Source organism: Lemur catta, chromosome 2 (assembly GCF_020740605.2).
Source record: "Lemur catta isolate mLemCat1 chromosome 2, mLemCat1.pri, whole genome shotgun sequence".
In the NCBI taxonomy this organism is placed as follows: Eukaryota; Metazoa; Chordata; class Mammalia; order Primates; family Lemuridae; genus Lemur; species Lemur catta.
Window position 1 is genome coordinate 113761881 of NC_059129.1, and position 25290 is coordinate 113787170.

At 35.3% G+C, this 25290-nt stretch overlaps 1 protein-coding gene across 1 annotated transcript in view; it reads left to right on the forward strand.

The window, feature by feature from the left end:
• NKAIN2 (sodium/potassium transporting ATPase interacting 2) overlaps positions 1–25290 on the forward strand; it is a 538612-nt gene that overhangs the window by 247934 nt on the left and 265388 nt on the right. The window lies entirely within an intron of this gene.

Consider the following 25290-nt stretch of genomic DNA (forward strand, 5'->3'; position numbering starts at 1 on the left):
AGCACAGCTACAATGTTGAAGAATTAATAAATATCTGTACAGAAGAAGATGAATTCCAAACCCACAAATAGAATGTTTAAGAATTTTAAAGATATTTAAGTCACAGATTTGAAAGTAGGCAATTCTATTTTTTTTCATAATCTGGAATCATTTTATTAGCTGTACATTTATGTTTTCCTTAAAAGTCTAAGAGGAAGCCTGATATGTGAGGATGTTAGCTCATTGATAACCTCAATTTTTTTTTCATTCTTCTTAAGCGAAACTGTCAAAATTCTCTAAACACAATGTAAAACAAAAATCTGCACATTTATAACAAACTACAAAACTTCCTTTAAAATTCATGTTAAAAATTATTTTCTTAACAATGATTGTATCTGTAAAATTATGCCCAAATCTACAGTATTGAATAAATATGAGAGCTATTTCTTAAAAACAATTATTAAACCTTTTGGGAACTTCACTTAGAAAAAAGAAAAAAATTTACGAATTGTTTTGTTTTAATGTTACAAAGGCAATTCTATTTTTAAAGAAAATACAAGAGCAGATCTACATTTTATCTTAATGCTTACATATCTTAATACTTACGTGTAAACCATAAAACAAAGAGAAATAATGCATAAAATATTGTGAGTTTTTATTATGTGCCCAGTACCATACTAGGCTCTTTGGGACATGATCTCATTTAATCTATGCAACTCCTTTATTGAGGTAACTACTGTTAACCATTTTAGAGATAAGAAACCTAAGACTAGAATATTTGAACAAGGTCACAGGCTGGTAAGTGTCAGGGTACAGATGCAAGTCTAGGATTTAGGCTTTTAACTACCACATTAAACTATCTAGACAGACAGCAAGACAGGCCAGCATGAGTAGGAATCTTACCTACGTATTCTCAAAATGTGGAATTTAGTTTCTTGGAAGACATGGAGAAAAGAGAGACTAAAAGCCAGAATGAACCCTTTCTTATTTTTGCTTATTTATTTTACCTCAATGATGCTTGTGATGTTCTTAATATCATATTTGATTCAGATCTTTTGTTCTGAAGTTGTGTTTGAGGAAAGATAAATTTCCTCCCATTCACTTTCATGTGGCCCATAAAAGCTACTATACAGAGAATATTCTCATTAAGAATTATGAGTAGGCTATTAATAATTTCTAGTAATTATAAAATTGTTTAACATTTATAACATTGAGGAATATATTTTAAAAGTGCAATACTTTTATCAACACTAATGACCACTTTCACAGTTATTTATAAAACATAGTGTAAAGCAAGACCTAAAATGTATGTGCCAACATTAAGAAGTTCCATGAGAAGAGAAAACATCCCAAATAAGATATTCAAAAGAATAAAATTGTATTTAGACCCTAGAACTATTTTTGTAGGTTTACTAAATTGCTTTACCTCTCTGAATTCTTATTCATCACTATTTACATAAATGGAAATCCCTACCTGCTACAAATTTCTGTGACTTGATTATCATATTTCAACAGAACAGAGAAAAAACTAGAAACTACATAGTCTGAGCAATGAAAATATGCCTTGTTGCTTTGACCTGAACTAAATCAGTTCAAATGCTCAGGAGAAGATAAAAGGGTTTTTTAAAATCCAGATCTTAAATATTCAACTTCCAAGTATTCATTGCTAAGATATAGCAAAGCAACTGATGTTTTTATATTGAGCTTGCAGTCTGGGTTCTTGCTAAACTAATTTATTATTTCTAGCAACTTTTTTTTTTTGGTAGATCCTTTGGGATTTTCTTTGTAGACAAATCATGGAATCTGCATATACAGTTTTATTTCCTCCTTTACAATTTGCATGACTTTTATTTATTTTTCTTGCCTTATTGCACTGGCTAGGACCTAGTACAATGTCAAAGAGGAGTGGTGAGAGCAGACATCCTTGCCTTGTTCCTGGTGCCATCATTGTTCCTCGTCTTAAGAGAAAAACATCCAGTGTTTTACCATTAAGTATGATGTTGGCTGTAGGTGTTTTCTAAATATCCTTTATTAGGTAAAGGAAGTTGCATTTTATTCCTCATTTGTGGTGAATTGTTTTTATGAAGGGATATGAATTTTGTCAAGTGCTTTATCTGCATTTATTGAGATGATCATATAGCTTTTCTTTTTTTAGTCATTATACTCTATTTTAATTATTCATTTGTATTCATTTCCCTGAATGCTTCTGTGTCATCTACTCCAGTATTTAACAGTGCCTGGAATATGGTATGTAATAAATAAATACAGTTTCAGTGATCAATACATGAATGCTAGACACCGTGCTAGGTGCTTTACTGTTAGAATTCTCTAGGTTATATTCTTTATTTCCCTTCTCTATAAGTTCAATTCTTATTTCTGTGATACAGTTTTGGTGGCAAAAATACAAAAAGAATAAATTATGCTCATGAGTAATTGATGGTATGGTTTTAGCCTTATAACCTGAAATCAAGAATAGATAAACTATTCTGTGCACGGGCCCAATAATTCCCCTAATGTGTTCAGTTATAGTGGATGAATTATGGATGAATTATGGACCCAGTATATATGCTATATTAAAAACTGCATAAGCATAGAGATACAATTTTCTCTTTTAGCAAATGAATTATCTAGACATGTCTGTGTGCGTGTGTCAGTGTGTGTATATATATTTTCCTATCCCTAAAATCATTTTTGCCCTCTTCAATGAGCCACCATATTTTCCTGATCACCAATAGAAAATGAAAACATCTTGCTTAGTGAACCTTTGTCAGTACTAATGCCACCAGGTGTCTGAACTGCTTCTTGGCCTTTTACTCTCTATAATTCCCTCTCTCCCTTACAATTCACTTGCTTATGGTAGATTTTATTTGGAATAATGAATTGTTTTGTAGAATTCCTGTAAACCATTAAATGCTATTTTTCTGGCCCAGAGTTCAGTGCATAACATCACTAACATATGTTTGTAAAGTTATGTTCTATTCTTTAGTAAGCATAGTGCTATATTAATATAAAATTGCTTTCATATAACATAGAATATATTAGTACTCAATCACATATATACTCCCCATTATACACAATATACTATTTAGTGTAATTGTAAGGAATTCTTATGGGAAGATTTGGTGAAATACATACCCCAGAATGCTGAGGATTCTTTCATGTGTAGATGTACTGACAATATAGTTTTGAATGAAGCGGTGCATGGAATAAACATAAAATGGTTAGGTGAATGGAGTGTTGCTCTTGAGTTTATTCTCCAGCTGGGTACTGTGATTTTCTTGTCAGCTTATAGTGCCACCTGCTTAAGTGACAGAAAGCCTGTGGTTTCCTCTTATTTGCTGTTAAAATAGAAACCTAGAAAGATACAAACTATCCAGAGATTTTTATCTTGTATGTGAATTTTCAGTTCCGTAGGACACTGCAGTTGATCCACGTGCTAAGTTTACTTTTAGTCCATTACTTTAAAACAGATGCTTCCCTTTAAATCAAGATTGAACATCTATATTGATAAAACTCTATTTCTGTTCCATTTTAGGGAAGAAAAGTCATATATGTTTTATGAAGATTTTTTGTAGGCTATCAAAATAAAAGATTTTTAACTGAACATTATTTTCAATCTTACTATTTATTTCCATAATCCTCTTATTTGTCAAAAATAGCCAGCTTCTATACTGGAAAACAAGCTCAGAATTACGTTCATATGTTTTTCCTGCTTTGTAGAAATGAATGGAATGTGTCCTTCCGTATTGTCTGGTATACATGGATAATTATCATTACACCTCTTCGTTCTCATTTCTTAAATTATGATCTTTTGGGGAACATCGTTGTGTTTCAGTGGAACCATGTTGAGTGTGGCTATACTTATCATATGTATACTTGTCATCTTTCTGCAGAACATGGCATTTTCACACTTTTCCCTAAAGATTCACTAACAAGAATCAAATGTTAGTCATAGTGGAAAGTTAGGATAGAAATGAAATAAATATCACTGGCATGATGATATCTAATCACTTTATCAATGCAAATTACTGATAATGACTTGGATCTTGGCAGGACTAAAACACTTGAATTTTAAACTTTGTCATTTTGATGTATAAAAGAGAGACTACTACAGGGACATATGTAGAGAGGAGAAACTATACTTCTATCCTATCTTCACAAAGTGTGGCCAACTAACAAAGACCCAGAAAATGAAAAGAAAAGAGGGAGAAAACAGTGTTCCTAAGATTTTAAGTATGGAGTATGTATTATCCTGATCAGAAGATCTTCAAAGAAGATGCAAATCTTCATTACCTATGTTTTAAAAATCCTACTGTAGTGTATTTATAATATTGTAATCTATAAGCAATAGTCTGTTTACTACCCGTGGATTAATTTCTTACCTTCAGAACACATCAGTCCAGGACAAGGGGAAAACACATAGAAATCTATTGACAGTCTGAGAACGCCATGCTTTGTTTGGAATGTTACATAAATGACTACTTATTTTAAAGAGCTTAATAACATTTCCCCTTGGCAATTACTACTTTCTTCAGATGAGTGTGGAGAAACTGAAAGTCTGTCTTGACAATGTGGTATTGATCTAGATGAAATAAGATCGATAGGTGTTATAGTTACTTAATGACTAGGTTATTCGAAAAAGAAATCTGAAATTATCCTACTGGCAAATAAACACAAATTTCATAAGAAATGTTCAAATTTGTTTATATGTTATAGTATGTTTAATGTTCATTTGCAAATATAATCTTGTAAGCTTTATTTATCAAATGCTAGAGATGTATATTTGCTTGAAGAAATCTTACTGGTCTACATAAGACAACCTTACATAATCCCTTTATTGTACCTTAACTCTGCTTAGCATATCAAAGTCCATTCTGTTACTTTAACAATAATAATGAAAATAGTAATATATTAATACTTCTTTTTATATATAAAGCTTACTATGTGGACATGTCTCTATCTACAGATATATATTTTCCCAATATTTTCACATGCGTTCTTGCATTTGCACCCAGAAAAACCTTAAGAACAAGTAAGAGCATGTTTTTTTATCCCCTTGTCTGATGAGTACATTTGGATGACAAAAATTCAAAGCAACATCCCAAACTTATAGAGCCAGCTGGTGACAGAGGTAGACTCCTGATACGATTTCTTGACATTGCAAGTGCTTGGCTGACTCGCTACCTTTTAATATACCCCTTTTACCCAAGATGGTTCGCTGTGCTTAATTGAATGAGTATACTTTTTTTCACAAGGAAGTGATACCACAGGCAATTTTGACGTTATTACAGGTGGTATGTAGGTGTAAAATGTGAAGCAACTACAGCCTGAGGCTCCAATCCTGCGGAACTTGCGAAGGTATCATGCGTATGTCCCACTCGCACACCTTCCCATGTGGGTGCCAGATGCAACCCCACGGAAGCAAGATGGCGCTGGTGACACCAGCCACAGCCAGCAAACGTTCCTCACTGTGGAATGCACACAGGCTGCCTAGCCTTGGAAGATAAAGAATTGCAGTTAAGAGACACAATTGGTTTCTTGAAGAAAAAAGCTAAGCTTCTTTTCAGCCCTGTGGGTATCTTTTGTACCCCAGGGAACCCTTGACAGAAACGGAAACAATAGCTTAGGGAAACAGAGGAAGGAAAATGTGAAAGGAATAAATGACAGGTCACCAACAGGATCTGTATGCTGTATGTGTGTCTCTCTCTGGACTTAGAATCGATTTTTTTCATTAATTAGAACTGTCTATTCATCTCATATAGGCAGTGGGAGTTTAACCTTTTTTTCCCTTAGGCGATGTAAAAAAAAAATCTCAAATGAGGTATTTTCTGATAAAATTCTTATTTATTATTAATGGTAGAAAAAGTTTGAGTACAGTACTTGCTTTTCTTATATAACATAATAAACAAAACAAGACTAGAGTCCAGCGAGAAAGTAAAATATACTCCTTTTTACAACTTTTAATGTTTCCAACAACTTCTTGCTAATCATAATGATTTGGGAGGGGCAGAAACAATGATGAAAAGAAGTTTATACAGCCCAGGACATTCTTCTTTACATTATCCCAGTTTTTAAACATGGATTATGGTGTTATTCCTTGTCATGACAATATATAACTAGCAGTTAATATTAAGTTACATATACAGAAAAGACAGGGTTAAGGGTGAGGGCTTTAGAAAAACACCACGTCATTGGAGGTGCTCTGAGGGTAAAAGATGCTAAGAACCTAGAATCTGTGATTCCAAACCTGAGGAGTCTTTCAAAAAATGTTTATTGAGAAGATAAAATAAACAAATAGGAAATAGCTTAAGAAAACTTACCAAGCTCCACATTGGCAAGTGCATATAAACATAGCACCAAATAAATTCCAGGGTGTGCAGAACATACAGAAATACAGTAGTTAAAAAGAAAGATTGATGACAAGATGGATCAGGCTTACCAAAATTTAAATTTTGAAGAAGGTGATGCAAATGAAGTAGAATATGTAGCAGGTAACTTTGGGGTAGAAGAAATGGTCATATGTATAAAAGTGCAAAAGCAGGAAATGGTCAGCAATGTGAATGAAATCAACAGGAGAAGCTGGGATACAGAAGCGGTTCTGAAAAAGAGATTAAAAATCCATAAGGCTAGTGTGTTTAGCAGGACTGGCAATGGAGAGAAGAGCAACAGACTACGCAGGGGTTAGATAAGGAGTTTCAGTAATATGGTAGGAAGGAAGAAGCCCTTGAAAAGCCTTGAGCATAAAAATTACATGGGTTAAATATATCTTACAGGTAAAAAAAAAGAAAAATGAACTGGGTAAACTGAAGACCACATGAGGTTATTTCTTTCTGCAAAGAGGAAATGGCGAATGCCTCCAGGCCTTCTGCATGATAATTGCTGTTCGGGTATAGGAGGGCCCAAAAGAAATAAAAAGAGATGTATCTCAGAGACAGTCCCCCCTAAAAGATACTAGAAGCTATTAATGTGTTATCTCTGGTGGAGTCAGAGAAAAGAGAACAGTTAAAAAATGAATCCATGACTTTTGGGCCCAGGGAACCAGGAGGAAGCTGCAACGAAAAATGATCAGAAATTATAACACTCTCAGCTACTGAGTTTTTATTTAGTAGCATCTTGTAGAAGGCACAGTCCTAAACATTATACACAAGCCAGAGAAATGTCAGGGCTAGTACTATTTTCTTATATGACTGTGACTCTCAGGGCAATGGGAGTGGTGGTAGTGCATGTGATGAGTTTATATGTTAATATGTAATAATACATTTCCAATACAATAGCTGAAAAGATATAGCTCCAGAACCAGCCTCCTGGTTTGAAGGTTTTTTTTCCTTATTAATGTAAGCTATTGTAGCAATCAGTTTTGTGTACTTTGTGTCTTAAGTACCACAGTACATAACTACCATGTTACCCAGAAACCTGGAAACTAACACCATACCATACCTTCCGTTAGAAAACTGGAAATAAGTACTCCACCCAGAGCTATCTATTATATAACCTACACTTTAATGTAATTAGAACAAACAAGCAAATCAATACAAGGTCTTGTATTTACAAAATCACTGGATGCACAGTCAATACAGTGCCTATAGAATAAGGACAAGCCAAATTGACTTTTTAGTTGGATTTTTTTAATAACTTGAATTATTATTCCTTTGTGCTTACTCTAGCAAAAACACCACATAACATTTAAGAATGTCAGAAAAAAATATGATTTCCCCTTTGCCATCATGTTCTTATTCTATGCTCTGTTCAAAACAACTACTCTGAAATAACGGAAGTGTCTGAAGTGTTACTAGCTCTACTTTCATCCACACAGCATACTTTTCCTGAACTCTAAATGGCAAAAGGTTCTGAGGGTATATCATTAATACTAGCATTTGTTAGTGACTTTTGTCTCACACTATATACTATCTTATTGAGAGAGTCAATATGATGGATTCCACATTCATCTGTTCTGTGAAAAACTTGCTAAGATAAAATTATTCTTTTATTCATAAATTCATCTAATGGTTCTTGAGCCTCATAATAACTCAGAGTCATATGCTCATGTGAGAGAGCATGATAAATGTTAGATGGGGATCAATAAAGAGCTATTGGACACTTAAGAGAGGCAAGTTGCCTCGTCTGGGCACAGCAGAGTAGGTGGGAATTGGTCAGAAAAGCCAAACACACCCCAAGCTTAGTCATGAAGGATGAATTGAGGTTGCACAGATGAAGGGAGTTGGACAGGCTTTATAAGAAGAGGGAGGAGCATGTGCAAAGATTCCAAGTCTAGTTAGATGACTTCATAATTACTTTGGTATAGTTGGTGTCTAGAACACAAGGCAAAGAGTGACGAATAACAATGTGGGAGGGCTCAACAGCCAATAGATTATTAAGTGCCTTGCATCCCATGCAAAGGAGTTTAAACTCTACCTGAAGGTGCTTGGTGATATGATTAGCTTTGGAGTGGGGAAGAGCAGTGGCAATGTGAGATTCACCTGGAGTAGTGGGATCCATTCAGAGGCTGTTACAGCAAGCCATAGTGAGATGCTAATGGCCAGAACAAAAGTAGGACCAATGGTATTGAGACAGAAAGGTGTATTTGACAACTATAAGAAATGAAAATCAAAAGGAATATTGATGTTTCTGCAGTGGAAAAGTTCTCCATTTTATTTCAGCACTTTTTTGGCACTGTATTTACCTAAGGTTCTCCTATTTATGCTGATAGACATTTTTTTTTCTGTTTTTATTAACCAATAGGTCAAATACTATAGTGCAGTACTTTGTCTTCTTAAATATGCATTCACAAGAGGTTTGACAACTTGCAAAAATGTTTTAAATGTTTGCTCACCCAAGGCAATTCCTTAAATATAATTGATAGTCATTGGATCATTTTACCCCATTGTTCTAAAAACTCCGCTAGCCTGTAATAGTTTCAGTAACTAAGATTACCACATATAGAAATATTATAAAGTCCTTGGTGTAGTAATTTTCTTCAAAATCAGCACCTGGGGTAATATGAAACTAATTTTTTGGAGGATTAATAACACTGTTGTACCCTCTAAAGAAACTAAGTATGTAGAAATCCTTAAAGGGAAATAATAAATTTTGCAAAGTAGCCTTCAGCTTTACCTACAATTTAATCAAATAAAAAGATAAATTGGTCTTCAATATGTAGAACATATCAATAAAAATCAAGAAAGCCAACAAAAATTATTTTTAAAACAATTAAGAAGAAATACCATAAAAGGTAAACTAAGATTATAGATTCATAGAATATTACAGCTAGAAGGGGACCCCCAAAATCAAGTTTCCAGACAGAAACATTTAATTAAGAATAAAGCTAGAGCTTGTTGGAATTTAAAGGTCCGGGAAACTCAGAAAGCATATCCCCTCTATGCTTAAGAATGTGGTTTGGGTCATATTTCAATGTAAAATTATATTCATGTTTGACTCTGTATTAATGAGTATCATGGAAATTGCACACCTTGGTGCTAATCTTAGTGCCTAGCATCATCTTCTGCCTTAACAATTGATATTGGTGTATATGTAACAAAAACTTAGCTCAAACAAGGATGAGCAAATAAATAAAACTAGAAGTGAGGAGTGGAGAATTGCTAATGTTACTGAAAAGTACAGGGCCCAACCTAATCTTGGCTCAAAGAACTTCACTTCTCTTCTGTCTCTGCATTGGCTTCACTTTCAGGCAGATTTTCCCTTCAGTCAATCAGCAATAACTCAGAAAATAAAAATCAGTTTCCCTTTCTCAGTAGTTACAGAAAATATCCATAATTTGGTCTCATTGTGGCAACTACAGTTAGATTTAGTTTCCCTTTAGCCCTCTGCTCAATCCTCCCTGCATAATGGTGCTGTCTGAACTAACTTCTGTGGTCTGAAGGAAGGAGAATGCTGATTGGCTGGGTCAAGTCACATGCACACCACTGGTCAGCAGCCTAGAACCTCCTGGACTGAGGCTTAGGTGAAGGTTGTTCCCAAGGGGAGAGACTGGTGGTTTTAGCAGAAAAAGATGTAGGAATAGATGATGATTAGGCAAGAATAGCAGAGATTTTTGTGGTTCTCTTACATTCGTTCTTTTACCTTTCATATTACAATTTTTTCCCTTGTATTACAATTATAGAGACAAAGGGTCTCGCTGCCAACTCTAATAAAATGTAATGAACTGAATGTTTCCCTGAAAATTCGTATGTTGAAACCCTAATCCCAATATGATGACATTTGGAGGTGAGCATTTGGGAAGTAATTAGTTCATGAGGGAGGTAATTAGGTCATCATCCCTTATGAATGGTATTAATGCTCTTATAATGCCTGAGAGGTAACTAACTTTCTTTCCATCATGTGAGGCTAGGTATTAGACAAGGTTCTCCAGAGAAGCAGAACTAATCGGATATATACAGTTGACCCTTGAATACCACAGGAATTGGGGCACCCACCCCCTGCACAATTGAAAATCCACATGTAACTTTTGACTCCCCCAAAACTTAACTACTAATAGCCTACTATTGACGAAAGCCTTAACAATAACATAAATAGTCAATTCACACACAATTTATACATTATATGTGTTATAGACTGTACTAAAGTAAGCTAGAGAAAAGAAAATGTTATTAAGAAAATCATAAGGAAGAGAAAATATATTTACTGTTCATTAAGTAAAAGTGGATTATTTAAAGGTCTTCATCCTCCATCTTCACACTGAGTAAGCAGAGAAGGAGGGGCTGGTCTTTCTGTCTTAGGAGTGTCAGGGGCAGAAGTGAAGGAACTGGATGGGGAGGCAGCAGAGACAGGCACACTTGGTGTAACTTTTATTTTAAAAAATCTGCATATTAGTGGACTTACATGGTTCAAACCCATGTTGCTCAAGAGTCTACTATTTATAGATATAAGAGGAGATGTACTATGGGAATTGGCTCATATGATTATGGAGGCCAAGAAGTTCCGCCATTTGCCGCCTGCAAGCTGGAGATGCAGAAAAGCTGGTAGTATAATTTAGTCTTAGTTTGAAATTCTGAAAACCAGGGAACCAATGGTATCATTCCCAGTTCAAGACCAAAGGCCTGAGAATGGGGTGTGGAGAGTTTCTGGTGTAAGTCCTGGAGTCCAAAGCCCCAAGAACCAGGAGCTCTTACCTCCAAGAGCGTAAGATGTCCCAGCTTAAGAAGAGATAGTGAATTTGCCCTCCCTCTGCTGGTTTGTTCTATCTGGGCCCTCAGTGGATTAGACGCTGCCTACTCACATTGGTAAGAGTGGATCTTCTTTACTCTCAATCAAATGCTAATTTCTTCCAGAAACATCCTCACAGACACACTAAGATATAATGTTTTACCAACTATCTTCATATCACTTAACTCAGTCAAGTTGACACATAAAATTAACCATCACAGGACACAAGGAGAAGTCACCAGTCTGCAGCTCAGACGATGGCCCTCATAGAGCCTGACCATCCTGGCACTCTGATCTCAGACTTCCAGTCACTAGAACTGTGAGAGATAAAGCCAGGGAAGAAGGTGTCCCTCCTATTTAGGTTTCCGGAGGCTTATTCTTTATTTAATATGTAGACTTCCAGATATTGGCTTGTTCCAGCCAGGACCACAGGGAGTAGCTGGAAAAGCTTCTGGTTGAACCCTTTCCATGGTAAGTTGGAAGATAGGCTGATCCTGAGGGCCACAGCTGCTAAGAGTGCTCACACAGTTCAAAACCCCTCCTTTTTCTCTGTGCTTGAGAGAACTCTTCCATGCCCTGTCCCTGCCATTCCTAAAGCATGGTGCTTTAAGAGCCAAGCCTTCCAGCAGGAGTGGACAAGTTAGGCATTGTTGTGTGGCACAAGCCCCTCACCCCTCAGGAAGAAGACAGGAGTTGGGATTTCCTTCCTCATTATAAGGCGCTGTGTTCAGGGTGGGGTTAGTGTAGGAGTATATCCCTAATTTTCCTGCTCATTTTGATGTGGATGTTTTCTCAGTCATCCCGTGTGTAGGAGTCTTTCAATTGGATTCTGGCTTTCTCTTGGAGAAATTGATCCACGTGGAGTTGTTTCCTTGGTGTGTCTGTGGGAAGAGGGATAGTCAGGGGCCTCCTATTCTGTCGTATTACTGATGTCACCCCAGAAAATGATCATTTAAAAATTCCTGTTGATTAATGTATAATCCATCCTTGGGGGGTGGGCAGTGGGTAGGATTTACATCATACTCTTCTACCTCTCAGTGTCTGTATGACACCTGCTGGGAGCTCAGAATCTTTATTTGCATGTAGATCTAATGAGAGTACCGAAATCCAAGTGTGAGGAATAAACATTGCACACAAAGTACTTTAGCCATATGCAGCACACAGACGCTCAGTCCTATGTTTATAGGTTGTCTTAGTCTGTTCTGGCTACTCTAACACACTACCATAGATTGAGTGGCTTAAGCAACAAACATTTATTTCTCATAGTTCTGGAGGCTGGAAGTCCACAATCAAGGGGCAGGTAGAGTTGGTGTCTGCTGACAGCCTTCTTCCAGGTCCACTGATGACCATCTTCTCCCTGTGTCCTCATGTGTCAGAAGGGATGAGGACATTCTCTGGGCTCTCTTTTATACAAGCACTAATCCCATTCATGAGGGTTTCACCCTCGTTACCTAATCACCTTCCAGAGGCTCCACTTCCTGATACCATCACATAAGAGTTAGGAATTTCAACACATGAATTTGAGGGGGACACAAATATATAACCCATCACATGGGTCACACAACTGCCTTTAAAAATATGGCTGTCTGTGCTTATGTGTGCATTCATGGTTTTGTTTTCTACAACAAAGTTACTAAGTTGAAACTAGCCCAGTGCCATGTGAGGGTCAATGCTGGTTACTAAATATTTGTGATACCAAAAGTTGACAGCTAGTTTTGAGTATGACAAAAAGCTGGTTTAGATTCCAGTATATCTTATTGTTTTTTCCAAGGATACTAACTTCGGCATATGTTAGAAAGATGCTTGGACTTTATCGACGTCTGCCCTATCTCCTACCTTCTTTCCTTAAATTTTTCCATCCAACCTCTCCTTTAATGGCCACCTCCTTCATGAATCTTTCTCTTTTCTCAACCCACATTGATATCTCTCAATTCTTAGTGCACTTGAAAATCTCACCATAAGGTTTGGCTTTATTTTTTCTCCTAGGCTTTATCTGGACTATACAGTTGTCCTTCAGTGTCTGTGGGGAATTGGTTGTAGGATCCTCCATGAATAACAAAATCCATGGATACTCAAGTCCCTTATATAAAATGGTGTAGTACTTGCATATAATCTACATGTAAGATTGCCTATAATACCTAATACAATGTAAATGCTATATACATAATTGTTACGCTGCATTGATTAGAGAATAGTGACAAGAAAAAGAAGTCTGGACATGTTCAGTACAGACACAACTATTCTTTTTTTTTCTGACTATTTTAGATCCACAGTTGATTGAATCCACAGATGTGGAACCCACAGATCCAGAGGGCCAACTATACTTATTGTATCCCTCCAATTCGATTTTAAGCTGCTTTAGGGCAAGGATCACATCCAATCCATTCTTTATCTAGGGCAGCATGTACCATACTATGGAGTTCACAAGAGGCTCTGAGAAAAGACTGGTTGATTGGTTCACTAATTAAATCTCATTGAATTTCTAAATCTGTAGTTCAATTTACTAGTTTATTTGTAGTTCGGTACTTAAGTCAATAGTTTTCTTTTTCAATATTATACCACTGGCCTTTAAAGCATGACAATTATGTTACAGAATGTCAGTTATGATGTAGACTCTGAGTCATTTATTAGGATGAAAAAGTAAACAAAGCCAACAACTTCTTTTAATTAGAAAGCTTTTGAAATTATAGTGCATGAATCACCAGGTTGCCCTTAAGAAATACTGGATTTTTTGCTATTTAAATGCTCCAAAACCAATATTTCATTAGACTTCCTGTCACTTCCATGTGTCTGTTTACACTGAAGAGTACAATGATAACACCAGTGACCTGAAATAATTGCCATGTAAGTTGGCTTCTGATGAAAGTTCAATTTTTGCTGAGAGATGCCTGGAGCTCAACGTGCTGCACTGACAGCAGCCTGTAAGTTTCTTTTTCTTTCTTCTTTTTTTTTTTTCCCTGGCCTTGTAAAAAGGGAGCAGGAGTGGTTCAGGAAGACAGCCCTGTGAATTCCCTCCCTTCCTTCTTGCTGCTTCCCCCAGGCATGAAGCAACAGTTCTGACTCAAGGAAGAAATAAATCATTATTTTACTTTCCTGGTACTGCATGAGATGCTGACCAGCAATCTACTGATGGGCAGCCGGTCGCGACAGGTCAAGGGGCAGGCTCGGGGAGACTGCCCTTCCACACAGCAGCGCAGCAGAGGGCATCCCTGGACTTCACAAACAGAGGAGAACTACTGAACTAGAAATCACTCGATAAAAAATTCAAACTCCCAAGTAATGACTATTGAATACAGGAAACACATAACAAGAGAAATGAGAATGAATTGCAAAAATGTAGACATGAAATGGTTTGTCTTTAACAAGGCTTCTTAAATGTTTTCTGCCCTGAGGCTTTTTGCAACTAGGTCCTTTATTTATTTACACCTTCAGCAGGCCAGCCCTGGGCAAAACTCCTAGTAGAAATCATTGCCTCCAATGTCCTCCCCAGGTCCTCTGTCTGAGCTCCTATGAAGCTTCCTCGGTGACCTCCTGTGGCTCACTGGATACCCAAGCCCTGCGTCCGAATGCTCCATGGATGTGCTGGGTGTCCTGTGCCCTCATCCACCGCTTTCTCCTGACCCCTTCCAAGCACGGCAGCCCCCATTCCCTTTTAACCTTGCCTGAATTACTTAAGACTCTCCCAATTGCTACTAACAGAAAAATTCATGAGCTAGCTAACCCAAAAGCAGAATTTTTATCATAAGGATGCAGGGGTGTTTCATGCACTTCAAGGGCTAGAAGCGGCTAGGCTTCAAACACAGACTGGAATTACAGATGATCAGATCCTCTTGCAGCCTTCTTTGCTGCTTCTCAACAGGGTTTTTGGTTTCAGTTTTTCCTCTCTCTGTCTCTATGAAATGCCCTCCTCTCTGGGTTCATGTGGCAAACAAACAAAAAGCAAGTAAACAAAAACGGCAAAACAAATGTGAAACAAAAGCAAATAAGCATGACTCACAGCAAAGTCCACGTTACACGGCCAGCAATCCAGAGCAAGATTTGCTTATTTGACACCAGCTTTCTGAGAAAAGTCAGTTGTATGAAGAGCTTTAATCATATGGCTGCCCCTGCCCCAACTAATGTAGACACAGCTGCCTGCCGTCCCCCAACTGTGTGGAAGGGGAGAAGCCGTTCGTATAAAATGGAAGCCAAAAGCCAATAAGTGTCCACATTTCTACCTTTGTCTACAGAGACACTGTGCTGCTCCCCTCCCTGTACATGAACGCCATGAGCTCACTGCTGCTTCACACTTGCTAACAAACCACGCCTCAGAAGGAACACTGGAAAATTCTCCTGAATGGAGAATTAGAGCTGGCAGAAGAAGAAATTAAAGTTCTTCAAATCATAGCAAGTAGCTGGAGAGTTGATCTGATGACCCCGACTTTAGCTTGCTCTACATGTTATGAAATTGATTTTAAATAATAAACATCCACAAACCCATTATCATCCTCTCCTGGGCCAAACCTGATTGTTCATGTCCCCGGTTATAGCCCACAGTTGTTGTCTTTGTTCCATAAATTCTGTGCCTGCTTTAGTAAATATTTATGCTTTTAAAAATATAAATTTTTACTTTTGTGGGTTCAGTGATTTTATAAACATACACACAATATGTATATGTATATCTCTGTGGATGTTAAAACAAGTTTGTTCAAATCTATATTTACTATCTTTTGTGCGTGCTTAATTTATCAGTTTCTGACACTACCATTGTGAATTTGTCAATTGCTTTGTCAAATTCTGCTGGATTCTGTCTAATCTCTCTCTCTTTCTCATCTATCTATATTAAACTATATTATTAGATATCATCTCATGGTTATTATAGCTGCCTCGTGAATATTTCATTTTATTCATATGTAGCGTGTCTTTTTATGCTCATGGAGGCTTCGTGCTTAAATTCTATACACAGTGAGAATAATATCACCACATCTTGGTGGTCACTGTTGTTGCTGCTAGTATTTGCTTGGTAAATCTTTTTAATTATTTTTAATAGTGTCATGTAATTTTGTTTTTTAGATATATATATATTCTAAGCAGTATGTGGAATAATATCTCATTTATTTGTCCACTCATAATCTCTGCTTTTAAAATGAGCCTAATTTAATCTTATTTATTGCCTTTATGGCTACAATTTCACTTATTTCAAATAGTTTATTTAATGCAATCTGTCTCACATTCTTTTATAGTCAATCATTAATTAAATTTAGCAAGTTATGTAAGTTTCATTTTATGTGTGCCCTTTTTTGTCTTAAGGTTCCCCTTTTCCTCTATGTCTGCTTTTCTTCTTGATAAGTTCGTGTGTGTGTGTGTGTGGGTGTGTATATAGCTACACACATACACACACACACACACACACACACACACACATATTTGTAAGCATCTGTAAGAATGAATACCTTAGCTATTTTCAGAAGGTGTCTATATTTACCCATTCTTAGCTGGGTAAGCATGCTTTAGTTTCCTTGGCAGTTGAAGATAATACCCTGTATCCTCCAAAATCAATTGTTGCATGTGAAAAAAAATCTGCTCTTATTTTTGATTGCTGTCCCTTTACAAATGGTCCGCCCTTTCCATCTAATAGTTTTATTTATTTGTTTGTTTATTTAATCCTGAAAGTCATTGTGATATGTTTACATGTAGCATTCATCAAATGCTTGCAAAATTCTTTCCATTTTGAGAACATGCATTTGGAAAATTCTCAATTATTATTTTCGGATACTGTTTTTCTGACAGTGCCTTCATTCCTTTCAGTGGGAACTCAGTTTTTGTCTTTGAAAACCCTCTAAAATTGTTAATTGTGTCTCTTAACTGCTTTTTAGTGCAATTTTAAATATTGAATCTTCGGGTGCTACATTCTGAATTATTCTTCAGTGAAATCTTCTAATGTATTAATTTTCTTATTAGCTCAATTTAACTCGTTTGCTTACATTTAGTTCCTTTTTATTCAATGACTATATTTTTCACCTTCAAAATATTTAATTGCACACTTTCATAGTCAGTTGACCTTGTTTTATTTCTATTTTTTCTATAATATTGCTCTTTTTCAATGTCAGTTATTCATTTATCACATCAAACTTCTTAAACATACTTCTGTACGATCTTTGTTAGGCTTTTCCATGAAATTGATTCCTTTTGAAATGAATAGTAAGGCAAGGATTATGTTATACCTTATATCTCTACATCCCAAATGCATAGCATATCAGGCAGTTAGTAGAGATTCAGAAAAATGTTTTAGTGAATGAATATGTCAATATTCAATTTTATATAATCAGAGATATTTAATGTTCATCTAGAGTTTAAAGTTTACATAGTTCATTACCTGTCTTGTTCAATGATGAGAAGACAGACTTAGAAAAATGTTATCACTGCTCTAAGTTAGACAAACACTCTGGGTTAGAACCATGAATGGAACTCAGGTTGCATAATGTCTCTCCCCCTGCCTTGATTCTATTCTGTCTCAAACACTCTTTTTTTTTTTCCGTGTAATCACTTATTCATTCATACATTCATGTATGTTCTTATTCATTTTTAGGATTTTCCTTTTGTATGCACACAAATTAATCAGATTACTCCTCTGGAATAAATTCTCCACATGGGATTGTATTTTATAACTTGAATTAAATCCAGATAATGCATTTATTACTTTAAAATAAATGTGTTATTATAATTCAGCAAGAAAAATTTAATTGTTTTAATTAATCTATTCAGTTATTTTAATAAACACGTACAATATTGATTAAAGAAAGAAAACAGCAAGATCCATCATAGATTTTTCAAGCTATGTTCTTTTCAACCTCAAAGATGTTATTTAAACACTAAACTTTTAAAATATTTATGGATTAAATATGCTCCATGTCTTCTGTAGAAGAAAGGATGTGGATTTTATATTTGATTTCTAAGCAAATTAATGGTGTAGCCAGAAAGCATAACAGGATATAGTGGGCTAAAAAGAAACCAATTTAAGTAATTTGTGCAAATACTTTAAGGTTTTATGAATTAAATTTCAGACAAATGCTCTATGACAAGGCAACTTCCTCACAGAGCACAGTTCTAATTATTTTGATTTACAGATAAGCAATTAAAAAATTCAAATTAAGAAATTAAGGCCCATGGTTCCAAATAAGCTGATTTTGTAATTTGCTTTTTTCTTTAAAAGCAGTTTCCTTGAATATAATATACCAACAGTTATAAAACTGTCTTTCTTTCTCTCTCTCTTTTTTATCCACTGATAATTTTTGTATATCTGTAATGATCCATGTTCTTTTTCTTTTAAGAAAATATAGTTCACTAGGGTGGTTGAAAACAAAAGTATCGCAGTCAAACAGACCATGGGGTTCAGTCCCAGCATAGCCACACACTAGCTATGCCACAGCATGGAATTTTTACCACCTCTTTAAGCCTCAGTTTACACATCTGTGGAATTGATATAAGAATATGGAAACAGTCCCTGATTTACAATGGCTTGACTTATAATTTTTTGACATTATGTTGGTGTGAAAGTACTTTGAGCACCCATATAGTCATTGTTTTTCACTCTCAATACAGTATTCAATAAATCACATGAGATATTCAAGACTTTATGATAAAAATTGACTTTGTCTTAGATGATTTTTCCTAACTGTAGGCTAATGTAAGTGTTTTGAGTACATTTAAGGCAAGCTAGTCTAAGCTAATGATGCTTGGTAGGTAGGTGTTATCAAATGGATTTTCAATTTATAGTATATTCAATTTACAATGGGCTTACCAGGACATAACCCCATCCTAAGTTGAGGAGTAGCTGCATACTCCATAGTGTTGCTAGGGAGAGAAAATGAAATAATATGTTACAGAGTATTTAGTACTCAATAAATGTTACCTAGCTCTCTCTAGAGTTATTTCTACTTTTACACACACATACACAGACACACAAACGCACACACACATCAACCTTTATTTCTAAATACCTGTACTGTTATTAATGATTACTAAAAATACTTTTTTACTGACTCCTTAAAAACTAGAGGAGAATTATGCAATATTTTTGCATAGTAGAGTTTATGTTGTAGAGGTTAAAATCTTAAGTGTTTTTAGTCAGATATGCAATGGTGAGATACAAAACAGCATGAACAAAAAATTTCACTTCTCTCAGCCCCAATTTCTTCATTCTTTCAATGAAAAGGAAAATAGAGCTATATAAATTGCTGAATGGATTAATTAATACAAAGGGCTGGTTTAGTGTAGGGAACATATTAAGTACTCAGTTAGTATAACCTTCTATAATTATGGTCATTATGATAAAATATACTTTGGAAACTGTATACAGAAAGATGAATCTGAGAAAAAGTATATGCTTTGCTTGGTGTTAGAGCATTGGCAAATGTCTTTAATACTGTGACATTCAACTGTGAAAACCAATTATTACACAATTAGAAGCCTCCTCAATTAGGGAAAGATTAGGTCATGTTTTTAAAACACCCACCAATGTTTTCTGCCAATCCCATCTGTGACACAAATTAGAAAGACCTCAGTTAGCAGTTGTTTAAATCATTTTCCTAACACTGGTATCCATCTCCCTGGAGATATACACCAGAGACTTGTGTTAACATCTTTCAAGTTGCATCTGGATAGGACTAATATGCGATCAGTCTATGGGTCATTTCATTGACAGATAATATAGCATTTGCTTATCTTCCTATCTTTAAACTTATTTGTAATATACAAATACTTCATGAGCTATATGCCCATTTATTAACAATATCACCATAAGGACTGAGCATATTGACTATCTAAAAAGAAGACTGCTATATATTTACCAATTTATCTTCTGGGTTTAAGAGATTTACTTAAAAATTAAATTTTAGATATAAATAAAAGTGATTATCAATTTTTAAAAAATTGAAATTGTCTTATCTTCAGACAAGTTTATCATAAGTTCCTGGTCATCGATAGAATACAATAATTACTAAAACTCTTATCTTGAATAATTAATGAACTAAAGAAAAAGCTGGTTGTAAAAGGATAATATTCATAACATTTCAAACCATTAAAAGAATAAAAAGAAGAATTAAGAAAAAAAGGAAAATATGTATTCACCAAACATTTTGAGGAATTGATAGTCTGAATTTCTAAATATTAATATAATATTACTAATTTGGTCCCCTTTATCTAAGTACTTCACAGCCCTTGATAAACATTAAATTAGAGCTTTACTCAGCATGGCTGCTTGGTGACTATTAAATAATAAAAAACAAAAATCAAAACACCACTGTGAAGTTAAAGGAATATTTTTTTTACCAGATATTTCCCCCCATGTTTACAACTTTAATAGAATTTAAATGGTATACACTATACATACCAGCTATTTAAAAATTAAGAAATGTGGTTGCTGTTTTGTCATCTTAATCAAAATTTGCATTCCATTTTATTTGGGAAACTCTACATGCTGTTATACAACTAATCCTTTCACTACCTAGCCAAATAATTAATACCTTTACAAGCACATCATAAAATATAGATTAGTAAATAACTCATTAGGCACTTAATTTCAATACTAATTGCCTACAGGCTTAATGAGCTCTTCATTGTAATAAGAAAACTGATGTTTATTTTTATTAGATGTAACTTAAGAACAAAACACTCTTTATCAATCTATGTCCCAATTTGATGTTTAATGAAAATTCTTAAGGGGAAAATCATACGATTGACTAGTGTTTGATGATTTAAATAAATATTGTGGAGTAGGGTATTAAATTAGAAATTTTGACTGATGCATCAAAACACGAAAGATGCTGACTTCTGAAATGGAACAAGACTGTATATAGAATGTACAAAAGTAGCAGTGTAAAACCCCTAGTCCACCTTAAGTGGATAAAAGAATAAGACTATAGAAGTCAGGAAGAGAGAGAGAATGAAGGAGTATAGTCCCACTTCCCCAAGGGAAGGAGTATAGCATCCCCCCAAAATAAGAAGGGTCTTCAACTGAGCCACATGGATAACTTGAGCTATGAGCTCTGCAGTTAGTGGCCACAGTGGGCTAATATCTGACTCCTGCCTACACATCTAAAGGGTAGAAACAAGCCAGGTAGTGTTGGCCAGAGAGTGAGTAAAGTTAGTATTGCATTTGTATCAGTCTGTTTTCCCAGTGCTTGTTGTGGCAAAATATACATGTTTGATTTCCAAGGAGCAGGTACAGGCCATCCCTAAGAGAACTATCCCAGGTTCATGTTAGAACCTGTCAAATAAGTCCTCAAAGTTAACGGTTCTTGCAGAGCAGGAACTGCAAGTAGGCCATGTGGATCCTGGCATGAAATAGAGTCCATTTGCACTGGTCAAGTGACCCACCTTGTAAGAGACCCATCAGGGATTGGGGCCCCAGAATAACCCTCAGAAAGCCAATCAGCTCCTAATACCTGTCAGGCTCTGTGAGCAGGAAGCTAGCAAAGGTCACTACAGTCAAGTAAGAACTTTTCAGTCTCCCTACTTCTATCCTCCCACCCAGACCTCCAAGCTAGATCTCTAACCACAGAAGTGTCAGAACCTCCTGTTGGCAAGAGGGAGGACAAGGAGCTGTGAAGCCAGCAATGACCAGCTCCCACTCCTCCACCTTTCCAGCCGCAGGTTCTCTCTCCTTGAGCATGTGCAGCTGTGGAAAGTGGAAGCAACTGCAATTTTGAATAAATATGAGGCTTTTTTGAAAATTATACGAAACTGGACATTCTGGTTACCAAATTCAATTTGTGTTTTACCTCTTAAGAGTGAGCTTTATAGAAATTAACAAAGAGCAGAAATGTCACAGAATAGTCTCTGCTCTAACCCAGAAGCAGGGAATGTTTTCCTTACTTCAACAAATTTGAAGCTACAATGGGAGGAAAAAGATAGATGATAACTGATTAGATACAATGAGTACTGCCTGCTCAACAAACTATTTATAAATGTTATATTGAAGTGAAAAAAAATATGTACTGATAATTGCAAACTTCTTGAAACTCAAAGTTTCTAGCTTTTAAATGGAGGGCAACCAGGTGATAGAGTCAACATTTTTAAATGTACTTTAAATCCAATTAATTGTAACCTTCAAAAGTTCATTTGAGTCTCTCTAGTTGAAAATAAATAGAATTTGATGACAAAGAGTTACATGGGTAGATACCTTTAAATTTGTAAACGGAAAATCAAGCAAATTATGGAGGAATCAATAATTCTGATTCATTGGACAGTGACTGAAAACTCTTTTCCTATTAGGAAACTATAAGCCCTTCTCACTTCCCTTAAAGGGAGAGGGAAAGTATTCACATTTGACATCAACTGAATTGCCTCCAGACGTCTGGCACCAAATTTGGTTCATGAAGGTCCATTTTGTATAAACAGAATAGGTCCAGTGTCTGCCATGAAAATAGCTTAACTTTTTAAGTCTCTTGCTCTTTAAGTGAAAGCTGGAAGATATTTGACTTGAAAATAATATTAAACACTTAGGTAGGAGAGCTAGCATCCATAGATTAGAAACAGTGAAAAAATATCATTTGGGAATGTCATCTTTTTCTCCCTACTGAAGCTATAACTCCTTGCCCATAAAGACAAGCAATGGATTAAATCTAGGTAAGAGATAAGATCATTGGTATGGTAGCATCAAATACATTTCAGCAACATAGCTAGTTTATGTTAGCCAGATCTTATGGTGAGAGTCTTTAGATGACTGAGACAATTAACAGCACAGTTTATTTCATCCTGTCCAAATATTTATTATTTGACCAACATAATCTTAATCAATGTCTTTTTTCCCCATTTTCCAAGTTTAAAATAATTAACATGGAAAGACTATATCTCTAGGAGTTATATATATTATTTTATATTGTTTATTATCACAGCTGATTCCCTACCTTTGTGTGCACCCATCAAATATAACTACTTTACTTGACGACACTGATACAGTTGTTTATGTGCAATGTACTAAATGATGGTAGTAATATAATTGGTAAAATTGACTTTCACTTACCCGTAATGCAACTACAAAATGAAATGACACAAACATTAGTCCCAGGAGTTCTGCCATGAAATTTGATTATTTGATTCCATGTTAGTGACAGATACTGTATACTCTAATGACACATTCAAAATAAATAGCAACATTCAGAGACTGCTATCTTTTCTTCAACTTTTTTTAATGTTCTATTTTGAATAAGCTCTCCCAGAGGGAGAAAAAAATAACAGTGAAGAAAACATCAATTTCTTGTTTCCTGATTTCTTTTTAATCATTATTTCTGGTTAAAGCTCTGGTATTGTATAGAAAAGGAAAAACTGGTATAGATAAAGAATAATATATGAATCAAGGTGCAACCTATATTGTTAATCTCACATACACTTACATCAAATTTCTGATTTATTGAGCCAGGAACACAGAACTTTATAGAAGCAAAGTTAATAGATACAACAGAAGTGCATATTGGTGTGACTTTCTTAGTTCCATTAATTTGGTTCCTTAGTTCCAAAACATGGTTCTTCAGTTCCTAAACATGGCAAGCAATTGCTGGTGACATGCTCCATGCAAATATTGCCCACCCAGAGTTAAGAAAATTGCTGAGTACTTATAAAGTAATTGCTCTTTATATGTTGCCAACATGGCCATGTTCTCAGAGCCAGTCCTCAAATACCCCTGAACAAGAATTTCAAACTCTCTCGGACTTGGGAAAGCAATACCCACCCCCATACCCACCTCAAAGGTACTTAGCACAGTGCTTGAAAAATTAGTGCTATATTTATATGTATGCATATATATGCATATGTATCTCCTACCTCACCTAATGTAATCTGAGCATGTCTTTATTGAATCCATTGGGAGACTACAAAGCTGCATCCAGAGTAAATATGATTCTGCCCTCAAGAAATTTAATAAAGTCTTAGGGGAAAGTAGAAGGACTTACTGTGCCTCAAGAATTCAAGTCATCCACGAGCAGGAAATATTAAAGTAGGTTTTAGAGAAGAAGTAATGCTTTTGGTTTTGGAAGTGGGCATGGAGACATTGGAAGTGATAGTGAGTAGAAGAAGAACATTCCAGACGGAAGGGAAAGAAAAGAGGAAGTATTAATACATGGCTCATTATAAGAGTATCTAAAAGCATGTTCTCACCATCACAGGTGTGATATGTTGAGCACTAAAGTTTATGAATGTGAAGTGCACAGCCAGCTTTTCATTTTCTAATGGGCAAGTCAGGTAAACTCAACACATAGAATATATGGATATAAATGACTCTTTGGCAAGTTACAAAACTATTGTATATGAGCATCAAGACTTTGTTTCACACTTCTTTTGGATGTAGATTAAATGGTTCTTTTTGGAATTAATTATGTGAAAAAGTACTATTTTTATATTTTAAAGACAAATAAAAGTAAGACATTCATTGCAAATGGTATTAGAGAAAATTAAATGTTTTAAATCCATTTGCACAAAGATATCATAAACCGTTAAAATATAACTGGCTGTTTTTGTTTGTTTATTTTTGCCTTGGCTAAAATCCTTGATTTATTAGTTCAACTAAAGTAGAAGGAGCATTCTATTGCTTTTTGATGGAACTATATAATATCCACAAATTAATTGAATGATATGAAGTATGAAGGGTGTCTAAATTATGTTTTACTATAACAGTTTAAATAGGTAATAACATTAACAATACTTGACCACTCAATTATAAATACATACAGAAATTACTTCAAAGTCTGGAACATTACAGAGCAATTATCCTTTACATTTGTTTAGCTAGCAGCTTAAGAGCAAACCTATTTGGAACAGCTAGAGCCTAAAACTGACATTTTTTTTTGATACATAGAAGCAGCGGTTTAAAAACCGTACTTAAAGAAGCCCCAGTTTATACTGTTTCTTTGTCAACCACTATATTTAATGTTTTTGTCTCCTCAAAATGTGGTTCAACATTTTTCTTGAATTTAAGAATCAAGTAAAGGGCCCAGGTTAGTTTGGGTTATTGATCTCAGAGGATAAGAGGATGTGATAGAGCTGAAGCATTTTTCCTTTTTTTGTTTTTTCATGTATAGTGCCACCTGTCCAATTCTAACACTATTGCCTGAACTAATTGCTTCCCATTCCCCCCCATACACACATGAGTACAAGCAAATGGATAGCCATTCAGGT